The sequence below is a fragment of the Miscanthus floridulus genome, chromosome 18 (assembly GCF_019320115.1).
Source record: "Miscanthus floridulus cultivar M001 chromosome 18, ASM1932011v1, whole genome shotgun sequence".
NCBI classification, from domain to species: Eukaryota; Viridiplantae; Streptophyta; class Magnoliopsida; order Poales; family Poaceae; genus Miscanthus; species Miscanthus floridulus.
Window position 1 is genome coordinate 93,191,323 of NC_089597.1, and position 13,664 is coordinate 93,204,986.

At 49.3% G+C, this 13,664-nt stretch overlaps 1 pseudogene; it reads left to right on the forward strand.

Annotated features, from left to right (window-relative positions):
• Positions 1-5,543: 5,543 nt before the first annotated feature.
• LOC136524199 (FHA domain-containing protein FHA1-like) lies at positions 5,544-8,869 on the forward strand (annotated as a pseudogene).
• The last annotated feature ends 4,795 nt before the right edge of the window (positions 8,870-13,664 follow it).

Here is a 13,664-nt window from a genome sequence, read left to right on the forward strand (position 1 = left end):
CTAAAAGGTGACCCACATAGCCTAAGAAACTAATCTTCTGGGAGGTGGGCTGACAAGAGGGATAGCCCTCGAGCCCCTGCTAAGGTCCACAACCGGCATTTCCTCACCAGCCATGGCTAAAGCCCAAGCAATGCTCCATAAAAAACACAGCGATCATGATGGTTCCAAAGAATCCAAGATCCCGACATGATTCAATAATTAACCCCTTGCCTTAAGGTCTTAGAAGTAGAATAATTAGCTCTATCCCACCAATCAAGAAAGGAGTTTTCACTAGATTATGGAGATAAGGCCTGGAGACCAACCTACCTTAGCAATGGAACCAGAATTCCCTAGCGAAGACGCAAACGACATAACAATGGCCTTAATAGCTCAGAAGTAGCATTATTAGCTCTATCCCACCAAGGTCCACACCCGGTGTTCCTCGCCAGCCATGGCAGCTCCTGAAACTGAATGTCCCATAAGCATGTCCTGTACGCGAGAACTGGGAGCACGTGTAGGAACCAGGAAGGAAGGCAGACACTATGGGATACTGTGTATTTACCGAGTGTGAGTAACACTCGGCAAATAGTGCTACACACTCGGTAAACTCTTTACCGAGTGCCACACTCGGTAAAGTGGACTCGGCAAACAACGACTCGGTGAAGTTATTTTACCGAGTGTCTAATATCGGCGCACTCGGAGCAAAGAGTTACCGAGTGCTACAATAACACTCGGTAAACAATTATGACTTAACGGTCGTCAGCCTCCAAACTGACCGTCAACGGCGACGTTTACCGAGTGTCACTAGCAGCACTCGGTAAATAAATTAGCATTTCGTGATTAAAACAATTTCGCAAATAAATTTTTTGAATAATGTTTACCGAGTGTAGCTCCTAACACTCGGTAAAAGAATAACCATTTTCGTGATTAAAACAATTCCGCAAATAAACTTCAGGAATAATGTTTACCGAGTGTTCCCACTTGGTAAAAAGTAGTCAAATATTTCCGAGTGGGGACGCGGCACTCGGTAAAAAATGGCACACTCGGCAAAATTCACAGAATCAGAACCAATTTGGTTCTGTTCGCTGTTTTACCGAGTGCTACACTCGGTAAAATTGACAGAATCTCTGTTTTACCGAGTGCTACACTCGGTAAAATATGTCCACAGAATTTTTTTTGTTTGTTTCAGTGCATATCCAGTCACAATAAGCAACAAAATCATAGGAAATTATAATAACATGACAGATAGGCAATATATATCACATATATGTCCACAAATGTCACATCCACTCACAATAACCAACATATGTCGACAAGCACCATGCAAAGTCCACAAACACCATCAACACATGTCCAAAGTCCACAAAGTTCAACCAAGTCCACAGTTCAACATACAAACCCATCAAACAAGGTCGGATGGCCTATCACATGGTCAGAGGCTTGCGAAGAAATGGAGTCAAGTCCAGGTCTTGATCACCCTGCATATCGTTGTTCGATCCAGCTGTAGAAGGTCCCTAGAATGAGATTGCACATGTGAGTTATCTGGATCAAAGCAAATTCTAAGGTCTAAGCTATGGTAGGTCAAACTAAGGTATAAGTCGAAGGTAGCTCTATATGACATGAAAGTGAAGAGTGCATCTAAGTGACTCACAGGAGTGCCGTCGCGCGGAGGTGGAGGCACCAATGGTATCATCGGCGGCGGCGGAGGCGGTGGAGGCTGGCCCATGCTCTGAGAAAAACGGGCCATGTACTCGTACCAGTCCTTGTGCGCCTACTGGAAGGCCTCAAGCTGGGCCTACACTCACGCCCTCTCCTGTGCCAACTCGGCCTAGTGCGACAGCTCGAGGGCCTAAAGTTGGCTCTATGAGGCCTGCTGTGACTCCTGCAGGGCTTCAATCTGGGCCTACAATTATTTATCACATAGTTAGAATGCAAATAAAGAACGAGTAGAAAATGAATGGACAACGAATGCAACAGAACTAACCTGTAGTGCTACCACATGGGGCTGTGAGCATGGGCATATGGCCGGACTCGAACTCGTGCTCCGGGCTCTAATCTGGGCGAGTGTCTGAGTGTTGGCCATGTCTATGGTGCTGTTGCCCATATAGTACCCCCGGTGTGGCTTACCTGGTCCCAACCTCATGATGATGTCACCCTCGAGGTCAGCGGTGCTTGGATCAAATTCTGACCCATGGATCTCTCTCGCCATCGCCGTGTACTCGCTGAGGCGCCTGTGCATGCTCGGGTTGCTGTATGCCTCGAGCGGGTCCTCCGCGTTGTAGATGAGGTCGGGGTCCTTTGCCTTGCCCTTGTGTGCCAAGGCATATGCCTTGAACGAGGCGCACTCCTGGGCGGGGTGGAACCGCGTCTGCAGGAAGAAGCACAACAATAAGATATTATGCATTCGGAAGTTAGCATAGCAACAACGAAATGAAATCCGCGTACATATCTGGCTGCATATTCCTTGAGGGTAGTGGGGCCTTGTTTGTGCGAGGAACCCTGCATCATCGCACGACAACGTGAGCGTACGATGTGATATTGCTCGTACTCCTCACTCAACCACTTGTCCACAATGGCCTCCCAGCAGTTGTCCATCCCCGCACACCAAGCAGGAGGCACCTGCACGTACACGAGCACATGACAAATCATAAATCAATTTTAGTGCAATTAATCGCAGACGATGTAATCTCATGTTTACCATCAAGTATTGCTCCTCAGCGAAATTCTTTTCAGTGTGCATTACATCAATGTTATGTGGAAGAGGGAGGTCCTTAAAGTAAGGAAGCTTCCACAAGCACGACTTGTGTGTCCAGGCATGCTCTTTTCCGTATCCCACGAAGCCCCCCTTTTCATTGTCGACCACAAGACCATCTAACATCTCAAGAACCTAGGCACCTGTCATCATTTCCGGTGCAGAGTCTTCCACTGTGACACCTTTTCGAAAGTTCTTCTTGTCTCTCCTGAATGGGTGGTCAAGAGGGAGGAATTGTCGATGTTTGTCAAATGAAGAAAACTTGCCCCCCTTCTCCAACCGAAAGAACTCCACAGCTGACTTGCATATCGGGCATGGCATCTTCGTGTGAACACACCAGCCACAAAATAACCCATAAGCCAGGAAGTCATGCATGGAATAATGGTACCAAATATGCATTCTGAAGTTTGTCTTTGTGAATCGGTCGTATGTCACTACCCCTTCGTCCCATGCACGGACCAAATCGTCTATCAAAGGCTCCATGTACACACTCATATTAGCCCCCGGGTGTCCTGGAATTATAAGTGACAAGAAAATATTTTGCCGTTGAAAGGCGACGCCAGGTGGGAGGTTGAGAGGGATGACGAATACGGGCCAACATGTGTATGGTGAAGAACCCATTCCATAAGGATTGAACCCATCAGTTGCCAGTGCAATGCGTACATTACGAGCCTCGTCAGCTTTGTCGGTATGCTTCCGATCGAAGCTTTTCCATGATTCACCATCGGACGGATGTATCATCTTGTCAGTGTATCGGCGTCCAGTTTTGTGCCACGTCATCTGTTTTGCGGATTCCTCGCTCATGAAAAGCCGTTGGATCCTCGGTATGAAAGGAAGGTACCTCAGAATCTTTGCGCCGACTTTTGTTTGCGTCTTCCGACCATCACCAGATTCTAACTCAATGTACCTAGATGCCTTACACTTCGGACAGTACTTATCGTCAGCATGTTCTCCCCTGAATAAGATGCATCTGTTCGGACAAGCATATATCTGCTCGTACGACATCTTGAGTGCACGAAGGATTTTATTTGACTCATACGTGTTCTTTGGCAGAACGTGATCATCCGGAAGTAGGGTGCCAACTACTATCAACAGTTGATCGAAGGATTCTCTACTCCAGCTAAACTGGGACTTCACGGCCATTAGACGTGCAATGGCATCTAGTTTAGAAACATTGGTGCGCCCGTGAAGGGGTTGTTGTGCCGCATCCAACATGGCGTAAAACACCTTTGCAGTTTGCTCTGGCTCCTGCTCTGCACTTCCTTCATCGAAAGCCATGTCATGGTCATTTAACATTTCTGCCACCTCGGCTTCAGAATCAAACTCCTCGATCCGTTGTCTCACGACCTCTTCTCTCGCACGATGGCATTCACCATGCATGGTCCACCGGGTATAGTTCTCTACAAATCCATTGTTGACAAGATCTTTAGTCATCTCCTCATATGTTTTCATTGCCTTGTTCTTACACTTCCTACAGGGACACCAGGCATGTCGCCGTCCATTTGCAAATGCCTTCGTCATGAAATCATTGGCCTTCTCAATCCATTCATTTGTGTATTGACCCCTCTTCTGATAGCCCGTGTACATCCACTGACGGTCATCCATCCTAACATATAGACGATATTGCAGTTTAGAGCAATAGAGTAGTAGTGCTAGAGAAAAACCATATGAGATGATAAAGAGACATTCATGTTCTTGGTCGATTCACATAGAAGATGTTTGCTAGATTGGATGATGAGATTTTACCTAAGGTTGAAAGGCCGCTATGTCACTTGTAGATGGAGGAATACATGGAACCAATTTTTTGTAGCCACAAACATCACTAGCAAGATTTGTTCAAAAAGATTTGTACAGTATATATTATTTCTCTCCTTGCTTCACAACCATCAAGGCTATTGTGCAGGCATCACTATCAAAAAGATTTGTTCATATGGTCTCGTAGCCCATCATTTTTGTTCAAAAAGATTTGTACAGTATATATTATTTCTCTCCTTGCTTCACAACCATCAAGGCTATTGTGTAGACATCACTATCAATAATCAAAATCACAGGCTAACTGTGGTCCTTCATGTATTTTTACATTATTACTTTGATATATCATTTTTTCAACAGTTCTGTTTTTGAATCTTGATATAGAGAGTTGCTATTAACATATAATTTTAGGGCCATGCCATTTTTTGAAAGGCATTCATCTTTTACCTTGTTAGAGGTTGATCCACACATTATGATAGGGGAAAATAGTGTTGTCAGCTGTTAGTTGTTACCCTTCAAAACACAATAAGGCAACGTACGGCCAGACACTTGGAAATACAAGCGTCACGGTATCTGTCTGGATCTAAGAAGCATAGTGTAATTGCACACATAATCTTATATTTTTATCAATAGCACCGATAGATATTGGAACAAAATATGGAACTTTTGTTCCCCAAAACTGTATCTTCGTGAAATCAAAGACATTACTGAACTATATTAAAGTCATAATGAAAATTGGTTTCATTTGTACTGTGCACTATGTCTTATGTGGAATGATTTGAAGGAAGCAAAAAGTCTACTTCTGTAGTTACCTCCAGTGTATTCTCTAATAGCATAAATTTGTTGTTTTGGACCCTTTTCTCATATCAGTATGTTTTTACAATGTTTAGTTCATCTAACATCATTACCTTAGCTATCTAGCAAGAGACTGCATAGACATATAATGCAATTCAGCTAATATAATCCATTCATACTGTATTTTAACAATAACCTATTTACTCCATACAAGAAACTGAAAGTAAACACATAATGTTTTCTTTGACTACCAGGAACACCAGAGATGGCAGCCTCAAATTCTGCAGTGACATCTATTGGCCAGAGTCAAAAGGTGCCTGGTTTTGCCAAGCTTCAGGGTGAAAATTTTGTGTACTTTATACAAACTTATTCAGTCATCTTGGGGCGCAACACTGAAAGCTATACTGTAGACTTTGATCTCTCAAAATATGAATGCGGAAGCCAACGAGTTTCCCGTTGCCATGCATGTATATTCTATGACTTTAAACTCCACCATTTTGCCATTAAAGTCATTGGAAGAAATGGATGCACCATTGGGGAGGTCTCTTATCTCCCAGGTAGTGTCCCTATTAAATTGAATTCTCAGGACCTCATTGAGATTGCTGGAATAAAATTGTACTTTCTCCTACCATCTCGCTCCATCTTTGCCACTCTTGCTGCTCGGGATACTACTTCCTTGCCTCCACAATCTTCATCCCTTTTGCACCCTGCTGATTACCCTGGGCATCGAAATGCTAATGATTTTGGCCATAGCAATGGTGAGAATGGGGCCAAAATAATCAATGACAGGCAAGGAAAGTTGGTGAAACAAAACAGGAGTTTTTCTGGAGAATTGGAGATATCTAACTGCTATGGCATCAGTAATGCTGACCCCATTGGAACGCTTGATGGATGCGGTACGCTATCTCTGCTATAGTCTTATGCTAGATCCATTTTTCTCCTTTTTTTTCCTACATTCTAGCATACTAACAGAAAGTGTGGAATCACAAAATGACTTTATCCACATGGTTTATTTGCCAAATAATTCAAGTATACCTTGACTGCTATATTGATTGTTGGCAGGCATTTCCTCTCTTTTTTTATGCTTTGCAATAATATACATTTGCCAGTGCAGGCTTGTCTTATTTTTTAATTATAGATGTAATTTTTTTTAATTACTAAGAATGAATATTGATAATGGGAAGGCTTCCTTTTTGTTGGCCACAAAATATGAATATGCTGTAATTAGTTTTGAACCAAGTGTAACGTGAATGACTTTTCCTATGCCTTTTTTTTGGAGGGGGCAGGAAGGATTGCCCCCCTACATGAGAGAAAACATCAAAACCAAAAGTAGCAAGATACAAGAAAAAATGAAACAAGAAAGAGATTGCACAAATGCATATAGTCATAACTCGAAAAAAGGAAAATATGGTGGCTTAGGGCATTTACCGGTGGCGGACGGCGGTGGAGGACCGCCCGGTGGCGGCGGTGGTGGAGGGGAGGAGGCGGCCGCGGCGGCGGCAGTCCCGCGGTGGCAGCGGGTGACCGCCCTCCCCCGATGGCGGCGGCTGTGGGGGACCGCCCGGTGGCGGCGGTGGTGGAGGGGAGGAGGCGGCCACGGCGGTGGGGAGGCGCCGGCGACAGCGGGGAGGCGCTGGCGACGGCGTGGAGGGGAGGAGGCGGCCGCGGCGGTGGGGAGGCACCGGGCGACGGCGGGGAGGCACCGGCGTCGGCGTGGAGCGCGCGGGCGCGGGCCCAGGCGCGGGGAGGCGCGGGCGCAAGTGCGGGGGACGGTGGGGAGGCGCCGGCGCGGGGGACGGCGGCGGTGCAGCGGGGATGCACGGGCGTGTGCGGTGTGTGTGTGTGTCTGTGCACGATTTGAGGGAGAAACGGCTAAGTGTTGAATGCTTCTGTTTATCGAGTGCCTAGATGTACGGCACTCGGTAAGCACCGCAGCCCAATGACATGTGGGCCTAGTACATGTTTACCGAGTGCCCAGATCTACGGCACTCGGTAAACAGAAGCACCGCAGCCCAATGACATGTGGGCCTGGTACATGTTTACCGAGTGCCCAGATCTACGGCACTCGGTAAACAGAAACATGGCAGCCCACTGTGGCAGACAGTGGGCCGTGGCTAACCTTTACCGAGTGTTTGAGGTCACACTCGATAAAAGTATCCATTATTTCATGCAAAACAAAAAAGAAAAAATGCCAATTTAATCCTAAAATTCACCAAACTTTCACATGAACTATTTCATGTCATCTATTTACTATCTAAAAAATTCCAAGTTCAAATCATAATGTTGAATTTCACTCTTAATAGAAATCCTACTCGTCATTGTGAATGTTTAGCGTCTCTTTGGGAGATGTACCGGTTCGGCAGCGACGAATGTAAAAATACTTCCGAAACGTTATGAAAATTTTTCTATAACATAGATGTATGCTTCAATGTTAATTCTTCCAATCTCGTGATTTATCGAGTTCGATTTTAATTATTATAATTAAATTTACACGATATGTACCTAATTTTCATAAAGAATGAAAATTTTGTGAAATATAGTAAATAAATCGAAATAAACAACATATTTTGGAATGGAGTACTAAATATCATATGTGGATAGAGGAAAAAGAATGAAGGGAAAAACAAGAAATTTGGTTGAATTTTACAGAGTGTTGCGCCAATACATTCGGTAAAAGATAGTGTTTACCGAGTGTTGTGCACTTACACTCGGTAAAACTTTATTATTATCGAGTGCAAATACTTCTACCGAGTGTGACACTCGGTAAACATTTTCGGTCTTTTTTATTTGTTATGAGCGCTTGATGGGCGGAGCTGTTGTTACCGTGATGTTTGCCGAGTGTATGCTCATAACACTCGGTAAACACGTCATGCCGTGACGCCGTTTGGCGCACGGTTGCTATCCTAGGTGACGTGATACCTCAATACCGAGTGGCTGTTTTTACCGAGTGCGCCCCTTCGGTAAACTTGTAGTTTTAACGAGTGTCTGAAGTTACCGAGTGTGTTGACTTGGTAAAGCGGTCGACTACTGAGTGTTTATGTTTTTCGAGTGTTGGCACTCGGTAAGTACTGTTTTCCGAGTGCCCCGACTTTTGACACTCGGTAATTGTCATGGCACTTGGTAACTACACAGTCTCCGGTTGTGAGAAGAGGCGAAGACGTTGGGCGCGTCTGCTGTCCGCGTGATTCGTGAGGAAGAAATGTTACGAACCTCCACTATCAATCACAAATACAAGAGTAACTTGATACAGTTTCTAGAGAATTAGAGGGAGTTTAGACTTAGGAATAGCAAGGATCAGAGATAGATATCAAGAATAGCAGTACAGCAGGAAAGGCTCTTGACGGAAGGAAGAAGACGACGGGTTTCGGTTCTGGTTCAATGACTCGTCCAGCTGTTGTTCCTCTCTTTTGTAGTCAGCCTGTTCCAGTAGATGGGCCAAGGCCTACTCACCAGCCATACATTTGCGAGCATTGTGAGGCGGGCGGCGGAGTCACGAAGTGGCAGCCAATGGAGACGAGCACGCCTTGGTCATGCTTGATGCAGACATCCCATGGGTACCCCACGAGCGTGGCGAGTAGGGCGGCACGTTGACCTTCCTGCCTGCCGGGGGTCTTGTAGACGAAATGCAGCCTGATCAGGCTCATCTATGGTACACTGCCCGATGGCTACGGCGCTGCCAGTGGCTTGCGTGGCGCCCCAACCACAGAGATGGCCATACCGGCTCGTTGCTCCCAGTGCGCCTTCTTGGTAATCTTCTTCTTCGTGGTGAGGTAATCCGACATCGGAAGCCAAAAAAGAAGATGGCTGCAACGACGCGTGGAGGCGACGACGCACCGAAGCAGTCGAGGCTGCTCACGGCAGAGGCGACGGCCATTGCGTTGAAGAGGGTCGACGCGGACGCTACCGCTGCAGCGACTTCGGCGGACAGTCCGACTGGTGTTGGGGCAGGAGATGTCATCTGGCTTGTGGTAGTAGAAGCTATGGACGCGGCCGAGGGTGCTGCAGGCGTGAGCGGCGCAGCTAGTGTTGTGGCCATCATCGTCAAGGCGGAGGTCGCGAAAGCTATGCTGGATGACGAGGACGCCGAGGAAACACCATTCATGCGGTCCAAGATGCCGTTCATCTGTTGTAACCATCTCCGTCCACCTCGACATATATGCCGAGAGACCCGATCGTGACACGAAGAGGTCCGGCACAGTGGCCATGGCGAACTCGATTTGGGGGAAAAAAATAGAGTTCCCAAATTGAAGGCTTCGAATACCAATTGTTACGAACGTCCACTATCAATCACAAATACAAGATGTCTCATATCTGGATATCCGAGCCAAAGGATCAATGAGCGTCACCTCACCTCATCCGATGGTTAAGAACGCAACTGCGACCTCGTCTGGCTCCGAGGACTAGGTTTCCGCCTTGTCTGACCCCCGAGGGCCGGGCCACGCCTCCTCGACTCCGTGGATGAGGTTTCCACCTCGTCCGACCCCCAAGGGCCGGGCCATGCCTTCTCCGACTTTGACGACGAGGTTTCCACCTCGGCCAACCCCAAGGCATGGGCTCTGACTCATACGGCCCCACGGGGAGGGCTCTACCTCGTCCGATCCCCAAGGGCCGAATTCTATCTCGCCCGATCCCTGGGCCGCATTTCGTCTCGCCCGGTCCCCTGAGCAGGATTTCCGCCTCGCCCACTCTCTGGGGGTCGGATTTGCTACCGGACGAAAGCGGTGGCCCTAGGATGGGACCCGAACCACTTTAACCACTACAGCGTGAAGGCGCACGCCTGGGAACACGTCTCGGGCGCGACCCGATACGACTGGAGGCCCCATCAGACCATGCTAGGAGCCTCACGTCGTCTATCATGTCAATAGGCCAGCACTATGCTGCCAACTCCCTGCCTGACCACCGTCCAACTTCAGTCGACCAGCGTTAGTTAACTGACACTGTACCACCAGCCCCCCATATGGCTTCTGTCAGGGATCCTTTGACCATTCCGCCCGCTCGAATGGGATGGAAGACAAGAACGGCACATGACACCCTAACGTATGCTGTAGCGGCCAACAGGACCCTGGCTCGACACCGCTGCCACCACGAGCTACAGGGCCAGCGGGAACCACGCGAAGAGGAGGACGGCACATCTTCAGGAACCTTATTTTTCTCTTTCCTTTTTCCCTCTTCCCTTCCGTTGTAACTCTTGCTTTCCCTTGGCCTATAAAAGGGAAAGTAGGGCATTGGTTCATGACACATCGCATTGAATCGGTTCACCACACCGTATCGGACATCGATTCGTCGAACAAACACGCTGAACCTCAGAGACTTGGGAGCTACCTCCCTCTCTTGCCAGTTTGTAACCCCCTACTACAAACTCAGTGCTAGTAACACGGGTAGCTTGAAATTGGATGTAGGGACATTCGGCCCAAACCAGTATAATCCTTGTGTCCTCTTAGCACACCATCCGGGTCAGACGTGTAATATACAAATTTACTAGCCAGTGCTTACTCGAAACACCGACAGTTGGCATGCCAGGTAGGGGCCTTTTGTGCCTTTTGACATCGACACCCGAACTTGGATGGCTAATCATGGCATCAGCTGGGTCCCAGGTGCACACATGCGCTTCGGGGTCCTGGACTTCATCGTCATGGCGGAAAGAGAGCTGGCGTGGGCGCCCGTCGTCATTCAACCCTCCCACTCCATCTTCCTCGACACAACCACCAAGGCACTCGAGGAGCTGCGGCTGCATGCGCTGGAGGCCCATGCCCTCGGGAGTGGCTAGCTCCTCGGCTTCGACTACGGGAGGTTGGAGCGTCCGCTAGGCGTCTTCCTAGGACCTCGACCGTCCCCGAAGGACCAGCGCTACCTCACCTTCTTTTTCGCCAATGTCATGGCGTAGCTTACCGGGGGAGAGCCGCTCTCCCTAGAATACCTCATCTAGAGCGCCCAGACAGTGCTCCTATTCAGTCTCCACAACGCCGTAGAGACCGTTGGCCACCTTGTGGCGTAGTGCAAGATTCCATCCCCTGCGAACAACGAGTTCATGGGGGTGATCGAACACGTCGTGGAGTCTTTCCACGACCTCCTTGCAGAGGAGCTAGAGTTGCCCTCTAGCTCTGACTCCAGCGAGAGGAGGCATCACCCCTCTTGTGAATGCTTCATGACAGGTACCCCAAGGGACACGTCGAAAGCATCCACGAAGAGGAGGCTACCCCGACGAACGACCTTGATGACGTGGTCGAGGGGGATGTAGGAGCTCCACCCTGCCTGCGGGTGGAGCAGCTAAAGGCCCATCACCTAGAGCTTGAGGAAGCGTGACTCCAGCTCAAGCTAGAACGTGCAGAGCTCGATCGCGAGATCGAGCGCCATGGAGATGGGGGACGCGCACGTGCCATGGCCCATGATGTGAACCGAAGGATTGTCGGAGATGATCAAGCACTCCCGCACTTCGCCTGGGCAAGCTAGAGTTTCACTGCTATGGTGGCCTTGCTCAGGGGGCTTCTAGAGCCTATGACACCCGAGGATTGACGGGCCCACCATGAGGTTCGCATGTTACTCGAGCGTGCGTCTACACAGTAGGCTGAGAGCTCACTGTCTCAGCAATGGGAGCTCGATGCCAGCTAGCGCACGTCCTCAGTGTGGCCCAACAAGGACGCGTCAGTCCACCAAGCGCCGCATGGCGGTAGGCCGCGCATCACGGTTCTGATGCAAGAACACCTCGGACGCAACCGTGACGCGCGCGACACCCTCGACGCCCGCCAGCGTACCCACAACGATGCAGGGGAGGGTCCCAGCCGTGGTTACCACCCTCGACGGGGCAGACGCTATGACTGCGAGGAGGACCAGAGCCATAGCCCCAAGCCAATGAGGCCCTAGGCTTTCGGTTGGCATATCCTCAAGGCGGCGCTCCTGCTCTAATATCGCCCGCCGACGAATGTCCTGAAATACTCCAGGGAAACAAATGTCGGCTTGTGGCTCGAGGACTAGCGGCTCGCCTGCCGGGCCGATGGTGCGGTCAATGACGGCTTCGTCATCCACAATCTCCCCTTGTTCCTAGCCGACTCAGCCTGAACATGGCTTGAGGACCTTCCGCCCAACTACGTTCAGAGTTGGGTGGACCTAAAACAAATCTTCGTGGGAAACTTCTAGGGCATGTACGCATACCTTAGGAACCCCTGGGACTTGAAGTACTGCCAACAGAAGTCGGGAGAGACTCTCCATGAGTACATCCAATGCTTCTCCCGATAGTGCAATGAGCTCCCCAGTGTTGTTGATGTCGATGTCATCGGAGCTTTCCTATCAGGGACCACCTATGAGTCCCTAGTCCATAAGTTGGGACATAGGGGCCCATAGACTACCAAGGAACTCCTCGACATTGTGACTAGCCATGCTTCCAGTGAGGAGGCGGTTGGAGCAATTTTCGATCGCTCTAGAGGCAAGGCGAAGCGGCATGAGGACGCTGATGAAGGCCCCTTCGACAGTTCCAATAAGAAGAAGAACCGGAAAGGGTGCGGGGGCTCACTCGTGGCCACCATCGAGCGAAAAGTCGGTCGTGCCCCGACCGAGGGAACCCCCGATCACTTCGACAAGCTACTTGAAGAGTCGTGTCCAAACCACGCCTTCCCTGTCAAGCACCTATACAAAGACTGCTCCCTCATGAAGCATTTCTTCACCAACGGCTCCAAGAAATGGGAGTAGAAGAAGAAGCCCGAGGCGGAAGCCAACGATGCTAGAGAGAAGGACGGTAGCTTTCCTTCACCGGAAGGCTGCCTCATGATCTTTGGTGGACCAAAGGCATACAACTCCAAACATTGATAGAAGCTCGCATGTCGAGAGGTGTACGAAGCCAAGCCCACCACGCTTGCTTTCCTCAAATGGTCAGGGTCCCCCATAACCTTCGACCAATCCGACCACTCGGATAGCGTCACACACCTAGGCAGGTACTCACTCGTGGTCGACCCCATCGTTGGCACAAAGCGACTCACCAAGGTACTGATGGATGGAGGCAGCGGCCACAACATCATGTACGTCGAGATGCTTGACGCTATGGGCATCGACCGAGCGCGCATACGGTCGACCAGGGCGCCTTTCCATGGCATCATGCTAGGAAAGCAGGCCATACCAATCGGGCAGATCGACCTGCCCGTCACCTTCGGGAATCCATCCAACTACAGGACAGAGACCCCTTACCTTCGAGGTAGTCAGGTTCCCCCCAGTCTACCACGCCATTTTGGGGTGACCGTGTTACACGAAGTTCATGGCCGTCCCCAACTACACCTACCTCAAGCTCAAGATGTCAGGCCCACATGGTGTCATCACCATTGGTACTTCTTTTTAGAGGTCCTACGAGTGCGAGGTCGAGAGCTGTGAGCTCGCTTCGATGACCCTCACGTCCGAGGAC